Genomic DNA, 25286 nt, shown 5'->3' on the forward strand with positions numbered 1-25286 from the left:
TTCGGTCGTGTGTACGGGGCCTGAGAGCGAGAGTTGGGTAAAAACTTGTCTCATGAAGTGTGGGGTAACGTTTTCTCTCTTACCTTTTAAAATAATGTCGTCCTATTCGCAGGGATGTAACTATAAGATTCTGACGAAAAATGGTATCGCTCCCCAGTCCTATTAAATAAAATCAATTCAGCTATGTCGGAATTATGCTGAAGATGCTGCAAATCGAGAAGCACAATATTACACCTATGGTGGTCTTTGTAAGAATGTAAAATTAATAACTAATATTCTTATAGCTTCAAGGGCGTATCTGAATGAAGATCATTCATAGTCAGGTTGATTTGAAAATAACGTGTGAGTTTATTGTCACACAGGTGGCATCACAAACACAATGAAAAATAGTATAAAGTTCAGTTTAGCGTAGATGAAAATATCTGGAATTGGATCGATAGTATTGTAGCAAGCTTATGAAAGCATGTGTGCAGCCATGTTGTCTTCTGAGATTTTCCAAAGTGATGCAGGAAGAAACAGGAAATGACGTTTGACTTCTGGCTTCAGCTGTTCTCCTAGTCAATATGTCAGTATGTCAGTGTTGTCTTTCAAAGAGGGTGTGAATGAGTGTGTCTTAGTTTAAGTTAGTATCAGTGTGTCATGTAAGTGTGTGGTGCAAATGTGTCCAGCCTTCTTTAAAGCAAAGCTTAAATATATGTTACAAGTGAACGTCATGACCTCATACGGCCCAGGCTTAGACCCTTGTATGGCAAATATTAATATCTGCTAGGTTCAGCAATATGAAGATCTTAGCACAGAGTCGTATGGAGTTTGATTGACAGGCACACATGTGACACTCTATACTTAGAGTAGTGTGCTTGATGATGCAATGTCATAGAACATATATTATCAGCTATAAAGCTATAACTTCATTAAGTAACTATATACCAATACATACTAGTATAAATACGATTTTACTAAACTAGCTTAACAATAGATATGAACTAGTATATTATTGATATCACTACGTAAATACAGATCTATTCTGAATCTATTTTTGTCAACCTACACCAGGATTCCTTATATGTCATTCTCAAATTGGCTATCCGTAATGCTCAGTTTTGGATAGAAGAATTATGTCATATCAATTGATCAAGGTCATTCATTCATACCTAATTATTATGATTAATCATAAATCAAAATATGTTTTGCAAGCTTGCCATGAATTGCCGAATTATGAATTTGGAATAATATTCTAACAATCCCCCCTGAATTATGATTAATCATACTAAATCATTTAATACACACATACATACATTCATATCTCATTTTCTCCACCTTGTATCAAACGATTGGACACGATATTCCTCAGAACTGAAGCAACTAGAAATTTTCCTTTTCCTAAATGCTTTACTCTTTACTTTTAACTCTTCTTAGATCTATCTAATCAAAATCTTACCAGAAATAATGGTATAGATTTTAAAAATGTATAACATAATGATGACTAATATCAATAATTATTAATATTAATAATAATAATAATAATAATGAAAATTATTATTATTAAAATAAGTAAATAATGCAATAATATATTTCCATATATGTGCTCAAATAATATTTTAGCTCTTTGGAAATATACTTTATACTCTAAAACTTTCATAACTTTCCATAGTTCTATTAATGATATCTTTCTTAAGTTATGAACAAAAAAATTTCTATTAACTAGAATGAGTGTGCTAACATTCAATATGTGAATAAATAAAAATAAATAAAAATAATAATCCTAACTTCATGTGAACATTAATATCATAATAATTGGATAATCAAAAAATGTATATGTATATGTGAACAAATGTTTCAGTCCTAAATTGTTTATCTATAGTAGATAGATAAAGTTCCTTCCGATTAATGTTTCTTCATGAAATGTCTTTAAAATTTCTTCAAGTTCCATTAGGTTAGAAAAACCTTGATGAATAAGATAAAATAGTTCATAAATATGAAATATAAATCTTTTGTCAAATATTCTTCCAAAAAGGATCTCTTCTTTTAACTTCAAATTTCTCTTTGCTCTTTATAGAAGTTTGTTATCCTCCATATTTGTTTGATTGTAGATGCCATATCTGTAAAAGAGAGGCAGTATCATTACTCAGGAATAAAATATTTATATTAATTCTTGTACATTTTCATATTTTTTCAACAAATATTAAAACATTATGAGACAATAACTTTGTGAATTTGCTAAAACTATATGTGAAATACTATCTCATATTTTATTCAAAGAGATTTTCTGTGTGACTATGTACTTCTATGTACCTCTATGTACTTCTATGTACTTCCTTATCCTGTCTAAAAATTACCTAAATTATAACATATATGTACTGTGAAGTTTAGATATGTCAGGACGCAATATCTCATTTTTCGGTCATGATACAAATTCTATTTCTAACGAACAAAGTTAGATTTCATATCACCCCAGAGATGACAATGGACTATGCCTTTGTTCTCACCTCTAAACGATTAGAAATATGCGTAACTGTATTCTGTGTTGGAGTTCTTACTTTAGTGTCAGAGTGTTCTGCAAGTACTTCAATGCATTTCTCAGCTCTTACGCTGGAAATCTGAGATAAAGACTTCTCAGCTACAGCTGTATAAACATGTGCTGGTGTAAATTTCAGTAGATGTCTTTCGTTCCCATCTATCTGAATGTGTATGGGTAATAAAGCTCTGAACCATAAAGGATATATTTTCTTAATTTCACTAAAATTACCTTCCTCAAAAATACCTTTTAATGAACAGTCAGGTGTCCGTACAATGGTTTTGTTTGATTTTACTATGCTTTCTGTAACTTTAATTGCATAGTAAACACTTAGAAGTTGCTTCACACCTGGCTCAAAAGTTTTTTCCAAAAATGATAAAACTCTGGAGAAATAGGCAATTATTTTCTCCTTACCTTCCTGTAACTGAAACAATGTTACTGAGATGGCATTCTCAGATACATGAGTTTTCAAAACAAACGATGTTTCAGGACAAACCTCTATTGTACTTAATGCTGGAGCATTCTGCAAATCTTTTTTCAACACTTCAAAAGCATTTTTCTCATTTGGACCCCACTGGTCAACTATATTACCTTTATTCCTTAAAAGATTATATAGTGGATTAACTTTTTCTGCGAAACAATGTACAAACTCTTTGCAATAATTTATTTTATGCAAAAATTTATGCAATGCCTTGTAAGTTGTTGGAGTTGGGATAACAGTAATATCCCTAACTGTTTCTTGCAACAATTGTCTCTTTCCTTGACTAATTTGCATGTGAAGGAATTTCACTTGACTTTTCATCAGCTGAACTTTTGTTGTGTTTAATTTTAAACCTTCAGCTTGTAACATCATAAACAATTCAGACAAAAGAGCCATATGTTCATCGATATTCTGAGTACTCAGCAAAATCGTATCCACGTGCTGACAAATGCAATCTGGCCTAGAAAATTTAGAAAGTATTGTTGCTATAGTTTCATGAACTATACCATCACCAATACCTAGATCAGGTATTAATCGAGTGAACGTATAAGTCTCTTTTCTGAATGTGAACGCAAGTTTGTATTGACAACTTTTAGTTAAAGGAATGGAAAAATGGCTACCAGCGATTTCTAGTACAGAAAACACTTTGTTCTCAACATTCAAATGTAATGTTATGTTAGATTTATCAGGAAGAACTGGGCTATTTGTGATTTGTTTATCCAATGTTCTTACGTCAACTGATAAAGAATATGAATTATCAATATTTTTGATAGGCCAAATACAGTTATTTACCACTGATTTAGCTTTCTTTACAATTCCAAGTTGTACAAATTCTTGAATAATATCAGAAAGTGGACCAATTGATTCTGGTGGTAACTCACTCTGATCAAGAGGTTCTGGATCCTTTCCTTCAATATTTAATTCGGCACTTTTCAAAGTTCCAAAGTCATTTTTGAACTTTGACCACAAACTTGGAAAAGATTGTACCACTTCCTTTAAAGCACAATTTTCATCAATATCAGGCCACTTTTGTTCTGTAGACATATTGGTAACGGAACCAACATTACTGTATACAGAGGGATCAATCAGCACTGATTTGGGCCTAGATGGATCTTTCCAAATACTTTTATTAGCCAAATCAATCACCCACTTTTGTTTATTGATAACATCAATGCCAAGTATATTCTCTGCTTCGTGACAGACCCAAATGTTAATATTAGTTTTCACTAATCCAGGTACTTCAAATGTTACATTGGATACCTGTCTAGCAGTGGAATTACCTGTATTATTAAAACCCACTATATTACACATAGGAGAATTTGGTTTCACAGGTATGTTTTCTTTGATAAGGGTAATCTCAGATCCACTGTCTAAGAGACAATTAATATGTTTACCATTTATCAAACATTGTAAATATGGTCTCCCATTCTCGTCCAAAATAATTGGTGCTACATATTGTAATGGCAGAGAAATTGAATCCGGGTGTGATTCTATTTTTGGCAATGGCAATAAACCTTCTTTTTCAGTGACAGCTCCTTTTGCCATATTGTCTGAACTACTGTGAACAGTCAAATTACTGATCTGTTTGACTTCAGTGTCATAAGGCAATTCAGTCAAAATGTTATCTTGACATGAAAAATCAGGTTGCACAAAAGCTGATTTTTCATACTCCATATCTTTAGTTCTTATTTGTAAGTCACTCTTAAACTTAAAGCAATGTTTTTTCATATGGCCAAATCCATGACAGTAAAAACACATCATGGGGTCGTCTCCTTGACTCACTTGACTGCACCTGTCCTTGTCATTCCTGCTAAGACCTGTCGTTTCTGACACGTCTGTAGCCTGACTATTTTTGTCACATTGAATAATAGAAACCTTGTGTGCGAGACTGCTTTGATTCAATTGCCTCCTAATTTTGTCAATGAAACTTACTATAGCATTTAAATTTTGACGTTCCTGTACTATGGCCACTGAAGTTGGGTCAAGGTATTTAAATTTTTTTATGAAAGCCATTTTTAAACCTGGGTCAGTTTCATCATCTACTCCAAATATCATTTCATAAACCTTGCGAAATCTTGTTTTAAACCAAAATGGATCTTCTTCTGCAGTAGTCTGTAATAGGTCTAGCATTTCTATGGTCGGTTTTTGTTCACCGGTCATACATAGCAATAATAGTCGCAATCTATCTGTGGCGTCATTTTGACCTTCATCATCACTAACAAGTGAATGGATTCGTTTAGCAAAATTAACAGGAATCCACAACTGAAAAATGTAATTGCGTTGATCGTTTGAAAGATTAAAACGATCTGCAAACATTTCAAATAAATCCCAATTAGAAAATACAGTAGCCTCAACGTCATAAATAGGAAAGTCTTTTAGAACCTTCATCAGCTGATCATGAATTTGCAATTTAAGTTTTGCAGTCCTACATAATAAGTTTTTATGCTTCATTTCCATTTCATCAGTAGCATCAACATTCTCTATTTCCGAACTTTCCGGAAAATAAGATTGTAGCTTTGACTTGGTTTCAACCTTTTTGTCATCTGTATTTATTACAGCAATCTGTCTACTGTCATTTTGCAACTCTGGCAAAATATTTTTTTTAGATTTCTCTATTTGTTCCTCAAGATTATCTATGTAATTACACAAAATCTCACAGTTAGAACAACTGAGAGCATCCTGGGACACATTTTCATGTATTCCTGTGTTCTGTACATTATTTGTCTCTGTCTGGTTTAGTGTACACACATTTTTGGCAGGTAAAATATCAATAATCATCTTATTAAATATTCTTACCAATTTCAATACATTACTTATTTTCTTACGTAATTTATTCACAGTAAACCTGGATTTGTCTATCTGGACATTGGAATTTAAGCATTCTTGGTACATATACAACCACAAGTGACTGTCATTTGGATAAAAACACACATCTTTAAATTCTAGCTTACTATCTCTAGCTATTTCATATTTTTTTTTTTACTCACCGTTATTAGAAGGATTTCTCGTCATCAACCGGCTGTTACTGGACTGTTGTCCACATCTGACGCGACACAAACGCCTCTTGCTTGATAGGTTCTGAACCGTCTTTTTTCTCGAGACTTGAATATTCGCAAAGACTGTGCCAATCTCTCCCCCCCTCATCAAGGGTCGAGATTTCCGTAAAAATAGAGATAAGACAGTACTTTCTTTGGCTCGCCACTGTAAGAATGTAAAATTAATAACTAATATTCTTATAGCTTCAAGGGCGTATCTGAATGAAGATCATTCATAGTCAGGTTGATTTGAAAATAACGTGTGAGTTTATTGTCACACAGGTGGCATCACAAACACAATGAAAAATAGTATAAAGTTCAGTTTAGCGTAGATGAAAATATCTGGAATTGGATCGATAGTATTGTAGCAAGCTTATGAAAGCATGTGTGCAGCCATGTTGTCTTCTGAGATTTTCCAAAGTGATGCAGGAAGAAACAGGAAATGACGTTTGACTTCTGGCTTCAGCTGTTCTCCTAGTCAATATGTCAGTATGTCAGTGTTGTCTTTCAAAGAGGGTGTGAATGAGTGTGTCTTAGTTTAAGTTAGTATCAGTGTGTCATGTAAGTGTGTGGTGCAAATGTGTCCAGCCTTCTTTAAAGCAAAGCTTAAATATATGTTACAAGTGAACGTCATGACCTCATACGGCCCAGGCTTAGACCCTTGTATGGCAAATATTAATATCTGCTAGGTTCAGCAATATGAAGATCTTAGCACAGAGTCGTATGGAGTTTGATTGACAGGCACACATGTGACACTCTATACTTAGAGTAGTGTGCTTGATGATGCAATGTCATAGAACATATATTATCAGCTATAAAGCTATAACTTCATTAAGTAACTATATACCAATACATACTAGTATAAATACGATTTTACTAAACTAGCTTAACAATAGATATGAACTAGTATATTATTGATATCACTACGTAAATACAGATCTATTCTGAATCTATTTTTGTCAACCTACACCAGGATTCCTTATATGTCATTCTCAAATTGGCTATCCGTAATGCTCAGTTTTGGATAGAAGAATTATGTCATATCAATTGATCAAGGTCATTCATTCATACCTAATTATTATGATTAATCATAAATCAAAATATGTTTTGCAAGCTTGCCATGAATTGCCGAATTATGAATTTGGAATAATATTCTAACAGTCTTGCCAGAACATAAAACCATTTTGGTTGGATATATTTAAATTAAGCCACGTGAAGACTCTGGAAGTGGCGCTCCTTTCCCCGATTCTGGGTTCAAGTAAATCAATTAAAAAGGGAATATTCAGCTTCATTATGATGGCAGGAAGAGCTTTAATCCCAAGACACTGGAAATCCCCAAGAATACCAACAATATGAGAATGGGTAGTAGAGATGAACCACATAATGAGGATGGAAGAGCCAGTATCTATAGCAAATTATAATAACCAAAAGTTTAGGGACGTTTGGGCACTGTGAGTATCTCCTCAACTGTTATCTTTTCTGTTATTGTTGGGACTATCTCTGCTGGATAATATAATTATTATTATTTTGGTCTGTCCTTTTTTTAGTTTATTTTTGTCTTTGTCTTGTTTGTTGTTAGTATATAAAAATTGGCATCGACAGCAAATTTTCTAGCATGTTCTCACTTTTTCAGTTGGTTGCAGCACAATAGGGAATGATGAAATATATTAAATTGGTTGGCCTATGTTTATTTAGGTCACGGTCAAAGATTATAGTTATTTTTTTTTTCCGTGTTGTTGTTTTTCCTGTATAAATGCCATCTTTCAATAAAAATATAATAAAATGAACTAGTAAGATGCCTAGCAAATGAGCAGAAACTATGGCCTGTAAACAGTAGAAATATGCTTTAAATTGACTCTGGTTAATGTGTGTTCTCCTGCCTCTTTAGACATTTTCTCAATGATTGAGATCATGTCAGGTACAGCTGACTTATGGAGGTGCCACTTTTAGACCTCTGTAATCCACAGTTATTTTTTATGTCCCATCAGGTTTCTTTACTGGGAACACTGGACATGAGAAAGGACTTGGGCCTCGTACACATGACCGAACAGTTTCCGCGGACATGTTCGGTCGTGTGTAGGGCCGACCGGACAATTTTCCAGCCTAGCGGACAGGTTTCCAGCAGACAAAAGTTTCTTAGCATGCTAAGAAACATGTCTGCTGGAAAGCTATCCGTCGGACATGTCCGCTGGTTAGTACGTCTAACCAGCGGACCGAAATCCCACGCATGCGTCGAATTGATTCGACACATGCGTGGAAGCATTGAACTCGCGCGATAGAGAACGTCGGTGTAGTCTACGTCACCGCTTTCTATGTCCGCGGGGATTTTGGTCTGATGGTGTGTACACACATCAGACCAAAACCTCCGAACGGACATGTCCGATGAAAACGGTCTGCGGACCGTTTTCATCGGACATGTTTGCTAGTCTGTACAAGGCCTTACAGCAGGTCTAAGGATCCCTACTCTCAACAGTTGTTGAATAGTCTCCCCAATTTCTTTGTGGCCTCCAGGAAATCTGTACTGCTTGAGACAGACTGGCTTCTCTGGTGGAGGAAGGTAAACATGGGTCCAGTTTGCATGACCTCTGACCACAGCCTTCACCGCCCTAAACAAATACACTTTATCAGGATACCCAAATGTGAATGTACCCTATTCATTCTGAATAGACTGACCTTGAGGTACATCCATCACAAGAATATTTTTGGGTAACTTATACCAAAACATTTGTCCAAAATCCTGGTCCCTTGCCAGTAGCCAATTTCACTCATGTCCTAACTGCTGGTGGTGTTTGCCCTCCCAAACCTTCTACATGAATCACTTTTCCTTTGTGATGGGAAGAATTTCCTTGCAAAAGTGTAACTTCAGCTCCAGTATCAACTAAAGCCATCACATGTGAAGGAAAAGATGACTTCCCCCACCATTTAGTGACAGGAGCAAATGGATGTCGGTCTCCTGCTGTCACTGTCCTTACTGCTATTACAGTAAACCCACCCTTCCCTTCATAAAAGTTAAGGAACCTCTTAATCCCCTTTTCTAAGTCTCTCTATCGCCTCCCTGGGATAAAGGGATTTGGGTTTGGGTTTATGTGCAATTTTGGGAATTGGTTTGGGGCTAACAGGAGGGGTCTGTTCTGTTTTCTCTAAATCTAGGCTGAATCTAAATCTAAATCTAGGCTCATCACTAAGAGTAGTGTTTGTAACCTTGACAGTTTTCCCCACCAAATTTTCCTTCTCTTCAGCAATTCTGCATTAGATATGCCATCCATCTCATCTTTAGACACTCCTGCCTTTTAATAGGTCCACCCACATTTGTTTCTTAGAGATAAATTGCCTGTTTTTCTCCTCACCTCCTGTCTTCTCTACCAAATTCCCTTTTTGTTTTCAGTTATTTTCTGCTTGTTTTCTTCCTGTCTGGCCTTGACCTTATCTATTGCAATGACAGGCTTTATTTTAGTCTCCTCTAGCTCCCCCAACGGGCTTAAAAGTGTAGTGGCTTCATGAATCTTGCTGTTTAATCCTAGGCCTCCCAGCAAGGACAATAAAGTAGCCCTGAGATTAAATGGCACAGACTTCATTAGCTTAGAGTGCAGAGCAGACGTAAAGGGTTTCATATATGAACCCATCCATTCTGGAAACCTAGATAATCCAGTTATACAACCCATCCCATGTAACCTAGAAATACCTCTCCTATTCTCCAGGAGTAGGTGTTTTCCAGGTCACTAAGACAAGTGTGTACTTAGACTATTCCATCTCTCACAAGGTTTAACCGTGAGCAATTCACAGTGAACCCTTTGGCTTTTCCTATGGCTTGATGCAATTGTGGATCATGGGTTAACACTCCCATAGCCCCTGCTTCCTTGCCTGACAAAACAGCACTGTCTGCCTCTTCATCCCACAAATGTAGAAGCCAAGTCAATAGGGGTTCCCCGGACCTCTGTTTGTACTGTTTTGCCAGCTCATGGAATTCAGTTTGTGTAAACTCCCTCACTTCTTCCAATTCCATATCTCTGGGGCTGCGGTAATACATCTCCCCATCTGCCATATCCTCTCTATCGTGCTGCCTTTTCCTATGCTTAGTAATGAGAGGTCTGGCACACTTTTTCTTTCCCACTAGCAGATCATCATCTGAAATATCAAACTTTCTTCTCATCCTCACTATCATTTGAGGAGTGCACATTATCACATTCCCAGTTTTGGGACGTGACAATGACATGTACCATGCCTCTACTAACAGGTTTAGGCCCTTCCTTTTCCTTAAGGCATTAATTGATTAGGTCATGAGGGCTGCACACCATTCTTGCAAATCGTCAGCCCGACTAGCAGTTGAACGTACATACTAGCACCTGCTATCTGGTCTTTTAGTACCTTAATTTCTGCCTCCGCATTCTCCCTAAATAGTGTAGCTTGGCCTTGCATGGCCTTTCATCATACTTGCATGGCTGTCCACCTGTCAAGACTAAAGCCTTTAGCCTCGTACACACGCACGGTTTTCTCGGCCAGAAACAGCAAGAAAACTGCTGGCAGAGCTTTTTGTCGAGAAAACCGTTCATGTGTATGTTTTTTTGTCGAGAAAACTGCCTGGAATCTCAACGAGAAAAATAGAGAGTCTGCTCTCTATTTTCTCGTCGGGATTTTAAATTTTCTCGTCGTGATTCTCGTCGGACTGTTTTACTACGAGAAAACCGGTCGCGTTTTCGCTTAAATAAAACGCGCCGGCTCAGAATCCATTATGAGACGGGAGCGCTCCTCTTCTGGTAAGACTAGCGTTCGTAATGGAGATAGCACATTCGTCAGAATTCTGAACAGCAGAAAACGAACTGAGAGCACGAAGACTGAGAAGCGCGAATCGTCTCTCACCAAACTTTTACTAACAGCAGTAACACGAGATTAGAAAAAGCAGCCCAAGGGGTGGCGCCATTGGAATCGAACTTCCCCTTTATACTCCCGTTGTACGTCACCGCGTTTTAGAACAACGAGATTTTGGCTTGACGGTGTGTATGCAAGGAAAGCTAGACAAGAATCCCGTCAAGCTTGACAAGAAACCCGTCGAATTTATTTGATTTATTTTCCGACGGGATTCTCGCCTGTGTGTACAGGGCTTTACTGATACATATACAGATACATGAATCCTCAAACCAAGATACGACGGCATCTGGGTTAGATCCGACAGGTGTACGTCCTCGTACGCCTTCGGATCTAAGATGCAATACTTCGGTGTCCGCTGGGTGGCGTTCACGTCGTTTTCCGCGTCGGGTATGCAAATGAGCTATTTCAGACGATCCACGAACGTACGAGCGTCCGGCGCATTTTTTTCCGGCGTCTCTAGTCGGCTTTTTCCGGCGTATAGTTAAAGCTGGTATTTCGTCGCGTATAGTTAGACCTGCCATGTTAAGTATGGCCGTTGTTCCCGCGTTTATTTAGAATTTTTTTTTTTCCGTAAGTCGTCCGTGAATCAGGATGGACGTAATTCACGTCTAAGTTAAAAAAAATTACGTCGTTGCGGCGTCATTTAGCGCAATGTACGGCGGGAAATTTTGAAACGGAGCATGCGCAGTTCCTTCGGCGCGGGGACGCGTTTCATTTAAATGAAACACGCCCCCTAATCGCCGATTTGAATTCCGCCTCCAGAGATAGACTACGCCGCCGTAACTTACGACGGGAATTCTTTGGGGATTTGAACCAGCCAAAAGTAAGTTACAGCGGCGTAGCGTATCTCACATACGCTGCGCCCATCTATTTCTATGTGGATCTGCCCCATTGGGTTTTACACTATTAGCCAGATTCAGGTAGGGCGCCGCATCTTTAAGGCGGCGTAGCGTATCGTATTTACGATACGCCGCCTTAAGTCAGAGAGGCAAGTGCTGTATTCACAAAGCACTTGCCTCCTAACTTACGGCGACGTAGCGTAAATGGGGCCGGCGTAAGCGCGATCCTAATTCAAATGAGAATGGGGGGCGTGTTTTATGGAAATGATTGGTGACCCGACGTGATTGATGTTTTTTTACGAACGGCGCATGTGTACATATCCCAGTGTGCATTGCTCCGAAGTATGCCGCAAAGACGTATTGGTTTCGACGTGAACGTAAATTACGTCCAGCCCCATTCATGGACGACTTACGCAAACGATGTAAAATTTTCAAATTTCGATGCGGGAACGACGGCCATACTTAACATTGGCTAGGCCAGCTATTTGTTGGAATAACTTTACGCCGGAAAACGCCTTACCTAAACGGCGTATCTTTACTGCGACGGGCGCACGTACGTTCGTGAATCGGCGTATCTAGTAATTTACATATTCTACGCCAAACTCAACGGAAGCGCCACCTAGCCAGCGGAAAAATTGCACCCTAAGATACGACGGCGCAGGCCATCGTATCTTAGCTAGGTTTAAGTGTATATCAGTTTGAGCATACACTTAAACTTACGACGGCTTAGATTCCGAGTTACGTCGGCGTATCTACTTATACGCCAGCGTAACTCTTTGTGAATCTGGCTATTAGAGTAGAACCTGTTACTTGTGGATGGTTAGAAATGCAAGAATATTTAAATATGGAAGACCAATCATTTCTTTATTTTTAATTTCATCTAAAGAAAAGAGTGACTTTGTTCAGCACAAGAGATTACCCTCCACCCACCATTGGGACATGCTCCCTCTTGGCCAAACTCAGCAAATTCAGAGTCGCCAAAGACAATAGCAAGACATAGTGAATGAAGTCTGTGGGGACTGGTAAAATGCTGATTGTTACAGAAAAAAAGTAAGATGCTCTTGGAACAGATGGTCCCACAGACACCTGGGAAGCTGCGAGAGATCAGGGACTTACAAAACACAGTGATACAGGAAAGCACTTTAGCCACACTCCACTGTCATTAACCCATTTCACTGTTCCAGTAGCATTCAGCATTCACGCCTTAATTATACCTCTGTACACGTTATACTACCTTTTATTACAAAGGGTTATGCCAGAAATGCTGCTTTTAAGGTTTTTATAATAATAATTTTGCTTTGCAAAGATTTCTATGAAATAGCACAATGTAGGCATGCACAGTCAATTCATATGAGGACATTCCGTTCAGGTTTGGAGTTGTGTATATATTAAAACACAAAGACGGCATGGGAATTTGCAATAAATGTAAAAAGAGTTTGGTTTGTAGGATAAAAAGGTCACCTCGTTATTTGGTGTTTCAGTTCATATTTTCTATGATATTTAAAGCGGGAGTTCACCCATTTAAAAAAAAAAAAAAAATCTCCCCTTAGCTTCCTGCTCGTCCGGTCTAGGGGAATCGGCTATTTATATTAAAATATGTGCAGTACTTACCCGTTTTCGAGCTGCATCTTCTTCCGTCGCTTCCGGGTATGGGTCTTCGGGAGCGGGCGTTCCTTCTTGATTGACATTCTTCCGAGAGGCTTCCGACGGTCGCATCCATCGCGTCACTCGTAGCCGAAAGAAGCCGAACGTCGGTGCGGCTCTATACTGCGCCTGCGCACCGACGTTCGGCTTCTTTCGGAAAATCGTGACGCGATGGATGCGACCGTCGGAAGCCTCTCGGAAACCTGTCAATCAAGAAGAAACGCCCATTCCCGAAGCCCATACCCGGAAGCGACGGAGAGGATGCGTCTCGTAAACGGGTAAGTACTGCACATATTTTAAAATAAATAGCCGATTCCCTTAGACAAAACGAGCAGGAATCTAAGGGGGAAAAGTGCCCTCTAAGGGTGAACCCCCGCTTTAAAGAGGTAATTGTGCTTTCTTTGGGAAAAGAAAATACAGTAACGATTTTGTGGTTACATGAAGTATAAATGAATACATCACAAAAGACGTAACATAGTGGCAGAACTGCTTTCATAACAATCCATATGGGGCCAAGAGGATCCTGATGCAAGATTTGAATGCCACTTCCCTCCTGATATTTTCTCCATAATAATGTACAGGCATACCCCGCTTTAAGTACACTCACTTTACATACACTCGCGAGTAAGGACATACCCGTAAGTGCCTTACAAGTACTGTACAGACATTTTGCAGCCACGGTAGAAGGAGCTGAAGCTCAGAGAGCATAGCCCGCCCTGTTCCAGTGTGCCCCTGACACCCCCACTACAGCCCCTGAGACCTCAACTACAGCTCCTGACAGCCCCACTACAGCCCCTGACCCCCCACTACACCCTAGAAGTGAAAAAAAGGTATTGTTTCACTTTAAGTACATTTTCGTTTTACATACACGCTCTGGTCCCATTGTGTACTTAAAAGTGGGGTATGCCTGTATAGTGAAAGGGAGAGGCCACCTGCTTTGGAATCAAAGGAATTATATTAGTGCCGCTTTTTTTTTTTTTTAATGGAGGTAATTAGGTGAGACCTAGATGTAGCTAGGTATTCCTGTGGTAAAGTCATGGCTATAGACTATCGCCCAGAGGCGATTCAATTTGCATGTGTTGCGCTATATAAGTTTCTCACTCACTCACTCATAGTGCACCTAATGCATGTGAGAAGCCCATCCCTTTGTTGGGTTTCGCCATGTCCTTTGTATCGTTCTTCTCGACACTGTTGGGGTGAGTTCTATCTACTGCCTTAATTACTCCCTTTTGTAACTACCTAGCAGTCTTGGCAGACTTCCTTTCTCCCCCCCTCTTCCTTTCCCTTTCTCTCCTTTTCCCCCCCTTTTTTCTTTTTTTTTTCTCTCTCTCCCCCTTCCCCCTCCCCCTTCCCCCTTCCCCCCCCCTTCTCTTGGTTCCCTCTTGTTCCTCTTGGGTTTTTTAACCATTTCCCTAGGGTCTACCCCCCCCTTTCTTCCCCTCACCCCCCTTTTTCCCCCCGCTTTCCCTCTTCCCCTTCTTTTTCACTCCTCCCCTCCCTCTTGTTTTTTCCCCCTTTTCCTCCCCCTCTGGCTCCCTCCCCCGTTTCCCCCCTTCCCTTCCTTTTCTCTCTTTTTGCGATGCTAGTCTTACATCATTGCCTTACCTTTTTTATTCTTATTTTTCTTACCTTATGCTTTATACCATAGGTATCCACCCATACCCCCTTTGTCCGCCGCAGCGGATCCTGTATGGCGTCCACGGTTCACACACTGTTTTTCTTTTCAGTGGGTAAGCTACCTAGCTATATCTATGTATATACCATTTGCTGTATGTATAATTATTATGTTCACATGTTCTTGTTAGAGATTGGTTCTCCTGAGGAAGCAGGTAACCGCAAAACTAGTCGAGACTTTGACCAATCTAGCAATCGACAACCACAGATGTCTCTTGGGGGACCCCTGAGCGTCTGTTTCTTGTTTGTTCAATTTTAATAGTGTCAATTGTATATTTGATTTTTTCAATAAATCAATTTATTTTATATATACTACATTGTATCTTGTTATTACCAGTACCGAGATAGTCCAGGAAATCCAGGGCTCAAGTCCTGTGGGAACGGAGTTCCTACACTTTTTTCACAGCAGGAACTCAGTTCCCTTTGCAGGACTAGAGCAGCTGAGCCGTCTGAGCCAATCCTTCACTAAGCGGCGATGCCCAGCTCGAGTCACTGTCAGGGACAGGCGAACCATAGTAATCTTTTATGTTACAGGCCGCTTCCTGTATATGGATTCATCGGGTAGTGTGCGGGTATTCCGTCACTTCCTCGATGCCGCAATGTCTCCTGGGAGTTTTTGTCATTGTTCCCAGGAGACATTGCTTCTTTCTAAATCCCGCGATAACTTGCGGCAGACCTCCGCAATGTCTCCTGAGAACAATGACAAAAGCTCCCAGGAGACATTGCGGCATCGAGGAAGTGACGGAACATACCCGAATATACTACCCGATGAATCCATATACAGGAAGCGGCCAGTAACATAAAGGATAACTAAGGTACAGTGGATCGAAAAAAAAAAAAAAAAAACATGCGGTTTAGTAATTATACATATTAGCGTATAATTTTTTTTTTTTTTTTGGTGGGGGAGTGGGTCTTGGGTGGGAGTTCCCACACTTTTTTCCCTAGGACTTGACCCCTGAGGAAATCCCTTTGAGTGGAGACATTCTGGGTGTAGCTTCAGCCACTACTCCTTTCTCCCCACTCTCCCCTATTCTGCAATACTCAGTTGTTCTTGTTGTTTTTGTTGCAAGTGCCCTAATATGGCCACAGTTACTCCAATCTGCATAATATTCAAACAAGAACAAAATATTTTTAGTTAATTTGTGTCTTGAATGCGGATTTAAAAAAAAAAATGAACTTCCTTGGTCAGTTCATGCAACAATTGACATTATATTTACCTTAAACCTAACTTCTACAAAACAATGCCACTGGAGATTAAATTATTTTCTTCTCAAGAACAAAACTATAAGGCTCCAACTAACAAACTACTTAACCCATTACTTTAATGAAAATGAGGGATCAATAACTAATTTTACTACACTCAGGAAAGCACATAAATCAGTATTTAGAGGCTGTTGTATATCACTATCCACAACCATAAAGAAATGCAAATCTATTAAGAAAAGTAAATTAGAGGAGAATCTGCTAAGATCAGGAAAGAAAATTACCATTACTTCCTCTTTACTAAATCGTAATTGCTGGAGCTCACCTGAAAAAACGTATAAGTGGAAAAAATATATATTTGACCTCCACCAACACTACTACAAAACTCATTCCATATTGAATAAATAAATCTGAAAATGTATATACCATCAAAGAATCATCAGGTAATCCACAATTCAACCCTGACAAGATTGTGCAAGTCTTCTGTGAATACTATGGCCCGGATTCACAAAGCACTATCTCCAGATACGCCGCGTAAGTGCAAATATGCGCCGTCGTATCTGTGCGCCGGACCCACATACTAAGATACGCCTAAAAACAGGCTTCATCCCACCGACGTAACTGGCCTACGACTTTGTAGAGTGGGCGCATATTTACACTGGACGCATGTGGCGCTCCCATTGATTTTCTATTCAAATATGCAAATGAGGGAGATACGGCGATTCACGAACGTACGTGCGCCCGACGCAAGTGCGTGTAAGTTATACGTACGTCATAAAGTTATGCCCCATAAAGGAGGTGTAGCTCAGCAGCATCCATGCAAAGGGCTGCACCAGGGAACACAAGACGGCGTATTTTACGTAGTTTACGTTGGACGTGAATATGACTGTGTCCACGGGACGGCACATGCGCCGTTCGTTATACGTATCTGTCTTTGCAAGGGGTCACACCTCATTTGCATGGCTCACGCCCACTTCCATCTACGCCGGCTTACGCCTAGGAAACCCAACGCAGTTTTGGCTGCACTGGCTTTGTGAATACAGTGCTTGCCTCTCTGCGCTGCGTCGGCGTAGTGTACAGGAGATACACTACGGCGGCATAAATGTGCGCCGATGTCTGTGAATCCGGGCCTATGTGTGCTTTTATATTCATAGAGACCCTGCTTACGCTAAAAGACTTAAAAGTCTTTGAGCGAGAATGAATGACCTTGCCTCCTGTGAGATACCTAAAGTAACGCAATCTCAATTAACCAGAGATGGAGAAGACTTATGAAGAATTAAAGTGGACCTGAACCCAAGAAGTGAGGACTTGATATCTTATATAGGGAACCAGACACTATGAAAAATATATACATCACAATAATACCCTGAAAAAGTTAAGGGCAAATGCCAATGCACTCATTTGAGGTTTAGGATGTGATGGTCATGCAGAGGTGAGAGGGCTTCAATGCCATAAGTCTGGCCAACAGTCCCTGGGGCAGCTCAGGGGGTCCACTGAAAAATAAAAGGGGAAGTCAGGAGAGTCCGAATAGTGTAGTAGTTTGGTCCAAATACAAAAATTACCTCAGCAAGTTCATCAGTAGGAAGAGAGAAAAAAATAAAAATAACTTGCATCTGTTAAGGGTTGAGACATGCAGCCTTCCATGTGTGCAGATGGAGAAAACCCTGATCCATTTAGGATAACTCTGGTCGATCCATGCCATGGGGGTCCCAATCTTTGATCCTCTGAGGGGTTCTTAGGCAGTTGTTTTTTAACTAAGTGGATTTAAAGAGGTCTAAAAAAATCCATGTTTGTTCCAATCAGGAGAGGCTCCCATTGTCATATCTCAGGATAGGTTGGATTTTTTTGATATAATGAACATCAAAATGCTTTATTTTACCAATAAAATGCATTCCATGGCTTTAAATTACAATTGGCCATGACACTCGTTTTTTGGCGAAATAAACATGACTCTGACTTAACTTTAGACATTTAACAATGGGCGCCTCTGCTATTTGAACCTTTTTTAAAAAAACAAAAAAGCTCTTTAAACTCATCTAATGCACTCATTTATTTCCTAAAGCCCTACTCAATGAAGACTTAAAATTCTTTAAGACACAGGCTGGTATCTATCCTCCTTTCTGGAATATGTATTATTAGCCTGCTCGTTGACCTTGATACACTAGAATCCAGATGAAAATCCTGCCCTGAACTCCCTCGTTTGCTCATACAAAAATGGAAGGAGCTTCAAGAAAACACCCACCCCGCATTGGAATCCATGCACCCGGCGCCCTGAAAGGATAGGGGCGGCGGCACGCATGCGTCCTTAATGGATGGGCCCTTCTGTTTTGTGTACTGTTGGCTCCGTGTGCAGGGTTGGGAGCATTAGACTGATAGTGACCCAGGCTCCTGCTTGTGTGCAAAAGCAGCAGTCTGACTCTCCAGCATGCAAGTGTTTTTAAACTTTGCTGCAATACATAGTATGTACAAATACACAAAAAAGAGTATTTTTTTGTACATGCAGCCTAAATTTATTACAGTAATAAATACTGAAGCTTCACTTGGACTTTATTATCCATGACTCGAGCTGCCTACTGGAAGAGAGCAGACTTCAGGAAACCTATGTCTAGATTCTCACACACAAGCAGCAGTTGACTCTGCATCATGCTTCTAACCTAGGGTATTTTAAACCAGTAAGAATACACAGAAAGAAAAGCATACCATATTTTTTAATGTACAGTATACGCATTCTGGCCCGGATTCAGATAGGAGATACGACGGCGTATCTCCTGATACGCCGTCGTATCTCTGAGTGCGGGCCGCCGTATCTATGCGCCTGATTCAGAGAATCAGTTACGCATAGATTTCCCTAAGATCCGACCGGCGTAAGTGTCTTACACCGTCGTATCTTAGGCTGCATATTTACGCTGACCTCTAGGTGGCGCTTCCGTATAGTTGCGCAAGGAATATGCTAATTAGGTATTTACGCCGATTCAGAAACGTACGTCCCGCCGGCGCATTTTTTTATGTCGTTTACGTTAGGCTTTTTTCGGCGTATAGTTACCCCTGCTATATGAGGCGTAGCTAATGTTAAGTATGGACGTCGTTCCCGCGCCGAGTTTTGAAAATGTTACGTCGTTTGCGCAAGTCGTTCGCGAATAGGGCTGGACGTCATTTACGTTCTCGTCGAATCCAATAAGTCCTTGTGGCGTACTTTGGAGCAATGCACGCTGGGATACTTCACGGACGGCGCATACGCCGTTAAAAAAAAAAACGTCAGCTACATGTGAATTGAGTTTGGTGGTCTCAGCCCGGCTCCCGGTGGGTGTGCTATGCGAGGTAAGCCTGCGCTTAGTACGCCCACCCCCCCTCCCACAAAAACCACCACACTTACACGCACTCGAAATTGGGTTAACATGCACGCACTTTGACCACGCGGTCTCTAAAAAGAGAGGCGAAGGACTAACGGGACTGGTTGAGCAGGCTTGATCCTCTCACTCCCTTATAGGGAGTCCCTCTGCCCCGTTGGGCTTCAAAGCAGAGCAGGTAGGGTGGGCTGTGTGGGAGGACCCCCTCACACACCCACCATTGCCACCCGGGGCATGGAGAAAGGTGGCAGATTGCCTCTGGGGGAGGCCTGCCTACTCCCAACTCCTGCAGTCCGGCTCCTCTCTCGAGTACACGCACAAAAAATACACTTAAAAAAAAAAACGTCAACAACGCGGGGTCATCTTATATTTAAGTAAAACATGCCCACAACATCCCCATTTGAATTAGGCGGGCTTACGCCGCCACACATACGTTACACCGCCGTAACTAAGGGCGAAAGTTCTTTCTGCATACGGAACTTGCGCCCAAAGTTACAGCGGCGTAACGTATCTAAGATACGGTACGCCCGCAGATAGATAGAGCGTTCTATCTGAATCCGGGCCTCTGACTGCATTATAATAAATATAAAGGCTTCAACTGGCTTTAAGCCTGCTGTCAATGTAAATTTTGTAACATTCAGTCCTAAGTGTAGCTGCAATGAGATTTTACACCTTTTATTTCAAGAATTAATTTCTTTTTATGTGGATATTTTATATACATTTGATCATATAATAATTCCACATTGCATGGAGCATATGTATCTACATTTAACAATATTTTGTGTTTTCATATTCTTGCAAATTGGGTTGCGCCTATTTTAACTCTGTAATGTTTGAATGTGTTCTGCCGAGAGAGACAAATGATTGCTAGTCTTGCATGATTTTACCGTGGAAAAAATAAATAAATACATACCCTGAAATGAGGGTGAAATGACAGGGAAGATGAGAATTGCTTTAATGGCTCCAGTCTGTAGGATCACTCATATACTGAAAGAAGCAGCGGTATTGTCACTAAGCATTGTGCCAGACACCCATCAACAATCACCCTAATACTTCATTCAATTCCAGCCTCTTGTGTAACTACAACCTCCTGCCTTTTACTAAATGGGTAACATTTCTTTACATCTAAAAATAGAGAGAAATTACTGGTATTGTGGCATACATATAAAAAGCTCCAATAAAAGTTGTGTCATTGCTTTAGAAGCAAACTGTAGGTCTTTGCGTGCATAGCGTTGGGGTATTTATTATGCCCTGAATTTATTACCAGCTACTGTGAGGACCTGGGATATGCTAGAAAGGAATGTCATTTTTGAATAAGTGATGCTGATGAAAGGCGGGAACATATGATATTGCAGTTGTGTTTAAACAAACATATAACAAACCATAACAGTAGTCCCAATCAATGGCTGGGTGTGTACTCATTCACCACACCCTCTGTGTAGGAAAAAGACACAATACTGATGTGATGGCTTAAATTAAGCGTGCCCCTGTGCCGATCGAACTGCGCATGCGCCGGCCGTAAAAATAGCCTAATGCGCATGCTCCAGCTCACGACGGAAAACGTCAATGAAGCCGACGTGAGCGTCATTTACGTAAAGCCCTATTCGCGAACGACTTAGTAAAACGGCGTAAACGACGGAAAAAGACGACGCTGTCCCGACGCCATACTTAACATGGCATACGACGGACCTTCGTAAACTTACCCCTCATATAGCAGGGGTAAGTTTACGCTTACGGAAACAAAGTAAACGACGACGAGGCGGCGCAAAAACGTTCGGGAATCGGCGTATCAGGCTCATTTGCATAGACAAATGAGAAATCGTCGTAAACGCCATCTAGCGGCCAGCGTGGAATTACATCTAAGATCCAATGGTGTAAGTGACTTACGCCAGTCGGATTTACGCCGTATCTATGCGTAAATGATTCTAAGAATCACTCGCATACTGTAGATACCCGGGCTCAGAAACAGAGATACGACGATGTATCTGGAGATACACCGTTGTATCTCTTTTGAGAATCTGGCCCAGAGTTTTTTGTTTTTTTTTGCAAAAATGTAAAACTGGGAATATACCCAGGTCTCCCTTAGTAAAGGAGAGCCTGCCACCCATAAGCACAATTCTAGGTCCAGTCTAGGGGATGTCTTTATGTAATTTATTGCTAAAGAACTTGAAGAGGAGAAGGGTTAAAGCGGAGTTCCACCCAAAAGTGGAACTTCAGTTTCAAGCACCCCTCGCCCCATGGACATGCCACATTTGTTATTTTTTGTTTTTGGGGGGGAGGGGGGAGTGTGTACCCTCTTTTTAGTCAGACTTCCTGTCCCACTTCCTGCTTCCTTCCTTCAGCCGCCTAGGCGACTCCCCCTCTTGCCCTAGGCGGCCCCTCGAAGAGCACAAAAAAAAAGCTGTCACAGCCAGGTGCCCACAGTTAATATGATGGCGCCGAGGTGAGGAGGGGGAGAAGAGCAAGCCGCATCGCTGGACCATGGGGCAGGTAAGTGTCGGTTTATTAAAAGTCAGCAGCTATGCTTTTTGTAGCTGCTGACTTTTAATAAACTAAAAAACAGGTGGAACTCCGCTTTAAGGTCACAGGATACTCCAAAAGATTAACAACAATCAATAGAAAGACACATTTCCTAGTAGAAAATCCTTACAGAAGCAGAACACGCAGTATTTTTCCAAATCAGGTCTTACTCACAATGTCCCAGGAGCTCTCTACCACCCAGCATCCACAGGAAGCTCCCCACTTTTGACACTATTTTGGGACCATTGTCATTTTTACAGCGATCAGTGCTATAAAAATGCACTGATTACTGTGAAAATTACATTGGCACTTGAGTGTTTCCTAGTGAGTGATTCTAACTGTTAGGGGGTGTGGCTTGGTGTGTGACGTCACTGATCGTCGTTTCCTATGACAGGGAACAGACGATCAGTGACACTCTCACTAGGAAGAACGGGGAAAAGTTTGTTTACACTTACCTCTCCCCATTCTTCAGCTCTGGCGATCGGGTCTGCGGGTCCCATGGGCGTGGTCACGGAGTTCAGGAACGGGTCACGAGTGCTCTGCCAGCGGTGTGCGCGCAACCCACGGCTGGGCTCTTAAAGACAACATACCTGTATGTGCTTATGCCGAGCCGTGGAGCTTTGCCTTCGTCGTGCGGCAGTCCTTAAGCGGTTAAAGTCAAAAACGAAATTTATCATAGTAGCCTGAGGCCCCGTACACACGACCAAACATGTCTGCTGAAACTGGTCCGCGGACCAGTTTCAGCAGACATGTTCGGTCGTGTGTACAGCCGACCGGACAAATTTCCAGCAGACATTTGTCCAGTCGACCGTTTTCCGGCGGACAAATGTATCTTAGCATGCTAAGAAACATGTCCGCTGGAAGCCTGTCCGTCGGACATGTTCGATCGTCTGTACAGACTCACCGTACATGTCCGATCGGCCGCCATCCCTCGCATGCGTCGAAGTGATTCGACGCATGCGTGGAAGCATTGACCTTCCAGGGCCGCGCACGTTGCTGCGTAATCGTCGCGGCGACGGCGCGGCCACATCACCGCGGATCGTGTACGCGCGGATTTCTGTCTGATGGTGTGTACAACCATCAGACAGAAATCTCCAAGCGGACATGTCCGCTGAAAACGTTCCGGCGGACCGTTTTTAGCGGACAGTCCGTCCGTCTGTACGAGGCCTAACTAGAGGAAAGAGCTACACTGAATTTTGGGGGGAACCCTACACTTTTTTATTTTCAACTCTGTCATTGTTATGATGCATTGTGGCATTGGTTGCTGGGATGCCCGCCAGCCTCACTTAAGCCTCCACTTAAGGACCGCCTCCTGCACATTTACGTTGGCAGAATGGCACGGCTGGGCACAAGTACGTACATGTACATCCTCTTTAAGTGCCCAGCCGTGGGTCGCGGGCGCGCGCCCACGACACGCTCCTGCGACCCGGTCCGAAGCTCCGTGACCGCGGGACCCGCAGACCCGATCACCGCGATCGGTCCCCGGAGCTGAAGAACGGGGAGAGCTTGTGTGTAAACACAGCTTCCCCGTTCTTCACTGTGGCGCTGTCATCGATCGTGTGTTCCCTTTTCTAGGGAAACACAATCGATGATGTTACACCTACAGCCACACCCCCCTACAGTTAGAAACACAAATGAGGTCACACATAACCCCTTCAGCGCCCCCTTGTGGTTAACTCCCAAACTGCAATTGTCATTTTCACAGTAAACAATGCATTTTAAATGCATTTTTTGCTGTGAAAATAACAATGGTCCCAAAAATGTGTCATAATTGTCCGATGTGTCCGCCATTCGTCCGTAATTCGTTAAAGTAGTAAAGTCTCCTGATTTGTGTTGCTGAAGCTAATCAAGGAGCCAGAGGCATAAAATACCTCTCCTCGGTGGCTCAGTGATTTTGGACAGCTACACAGTCTTTTGGATGGTATTACCATAGTGCTTTACTAGGCCAGAGATACTCGGTACCTCTCCCCGATGACCTAGCAATGGCAGCATATGGCAATAAGCAGACTACTGTTCCCAGTCAGTCCAGAACTGCCATCTCTGTGTTCCCCGGCCACAGCATTCTGCACTACTCTCAACAATCCTCCTAGTGCTTCTTTCACATTGACCTTCTCCAAAGCGCAAGTCCTGTGTTCCCCCGGTCACAGGAGCCTGACACTATATTCATGGTGAAGATCTTTATCCCGGAATACATCCTAGCAGCTCCTCTTGCCCTCCTTCGCACTTGGCACGTCCCCCACATGGGGAAGCCCTGCAGCAACTGCCTAAACCTCCATTCACCTTTCTCCTGCACCGACAGAATCCTCCTAACAGCATGTGACCTCAGCTTATATGAGAGGCCTGCCCACTGCCAATACCAAATGGGGATTGGTCAGAGCTCCTCACATGAGTTGCCTGTCATTCAGAACTCCAGGTCCAGCCCCTATTCCAGAAAAATCTTCCTGAAAGCAGGAGAGGTATCTCTGAGTCAGAGCACAGGTGATCGCACCCACTACTGCACTGAACACTCGCAACCCCGGATCAGAACAAGCAGGCCTAGCCTAGAGCACAGGCCTGCCTAAATTTGCCTACACTGATAGCTTAAACATAGAAACATTCTATTATAGCACCTATCTAAAGGTAGAGGGTGCTACACTATCATTTAGTTGTAGTAGTAATATAGCCACTAACTTTAAGTGGTTGTAAACCCTTACAGACCACTTTTACCTACAGGTAAGCCTAGATTAAGGCTTACTTGTAGGTACAAGAAATATCTCCTAAACCTACACAGTTTAGGAGATATTTGCAGAAAAGACTGCACCGATGTCTTTGGTGTGCATATGGCGCAGGCGCACTGAGCGTGCTGCTAGTGAAGGCGATCATGCCGTAACTGCCGCCCCCCAAGCGCATGCGCAGGAGTGACGTCATTGCCGCTCCGGCCAGTCACATACCTCCCAACATTTTAAAAATCCACTGCGGGACATTTTTGTTGAGTGGGGGGGGGATGGCCGATCGAAGTTGTTGAGCGAGGGGGGGGTCGGGCGATCAGAGTTGTTGTTGAGCAGAGGGGGGGGGTGGCCAATCGAAGTTGTTGAGCGGGGGGGGGTTGGCGGACAATCGAAGTTGTGGAGCAGGGGGGATCTAAGTTGTTAAGTGGGGGGGGGAACGTTCCGAGTTGTTAAG

The 25286-nt window shown here is 41.7% G+C and overlaps 1 long non-coding RNA gene across 1 annotated transcript; it reads right to left on the reverse strand.

The window, feature by feature from the left end:
- Nucleotides 1–324: 324 nt before the first annotated feature.
- On the reverse strand, nt 325–7188 carry LOC120913216. Its single transcript, XR_005743486.1, has 2 exons — nt 5984–7188; nt 325–2099 (listed from the first exon to the last, which is right to left on the reverse strand). It is a non-coding gene; the product is annotated as an uncharacterized LOC120913216 (long non-coding RNA).
- Nucleotides 7189–25286: the final 18098 nt, after the last annotated feature.

The sequence above is a fragment of the Rana temporaria genome, chromosome 9 (genome assembly GCF_905171775.1).
Source record: "Rana temporaria chromosome 9, aRanTem1.1, whole genome shotgun sequence".
Classification (NCBI taxonomy): domain Eukaryota; kingdom Metazoa; phylum Chordata; class Amphibia; order Anura; family Ranidae; genus Rana; species Rana temporaria.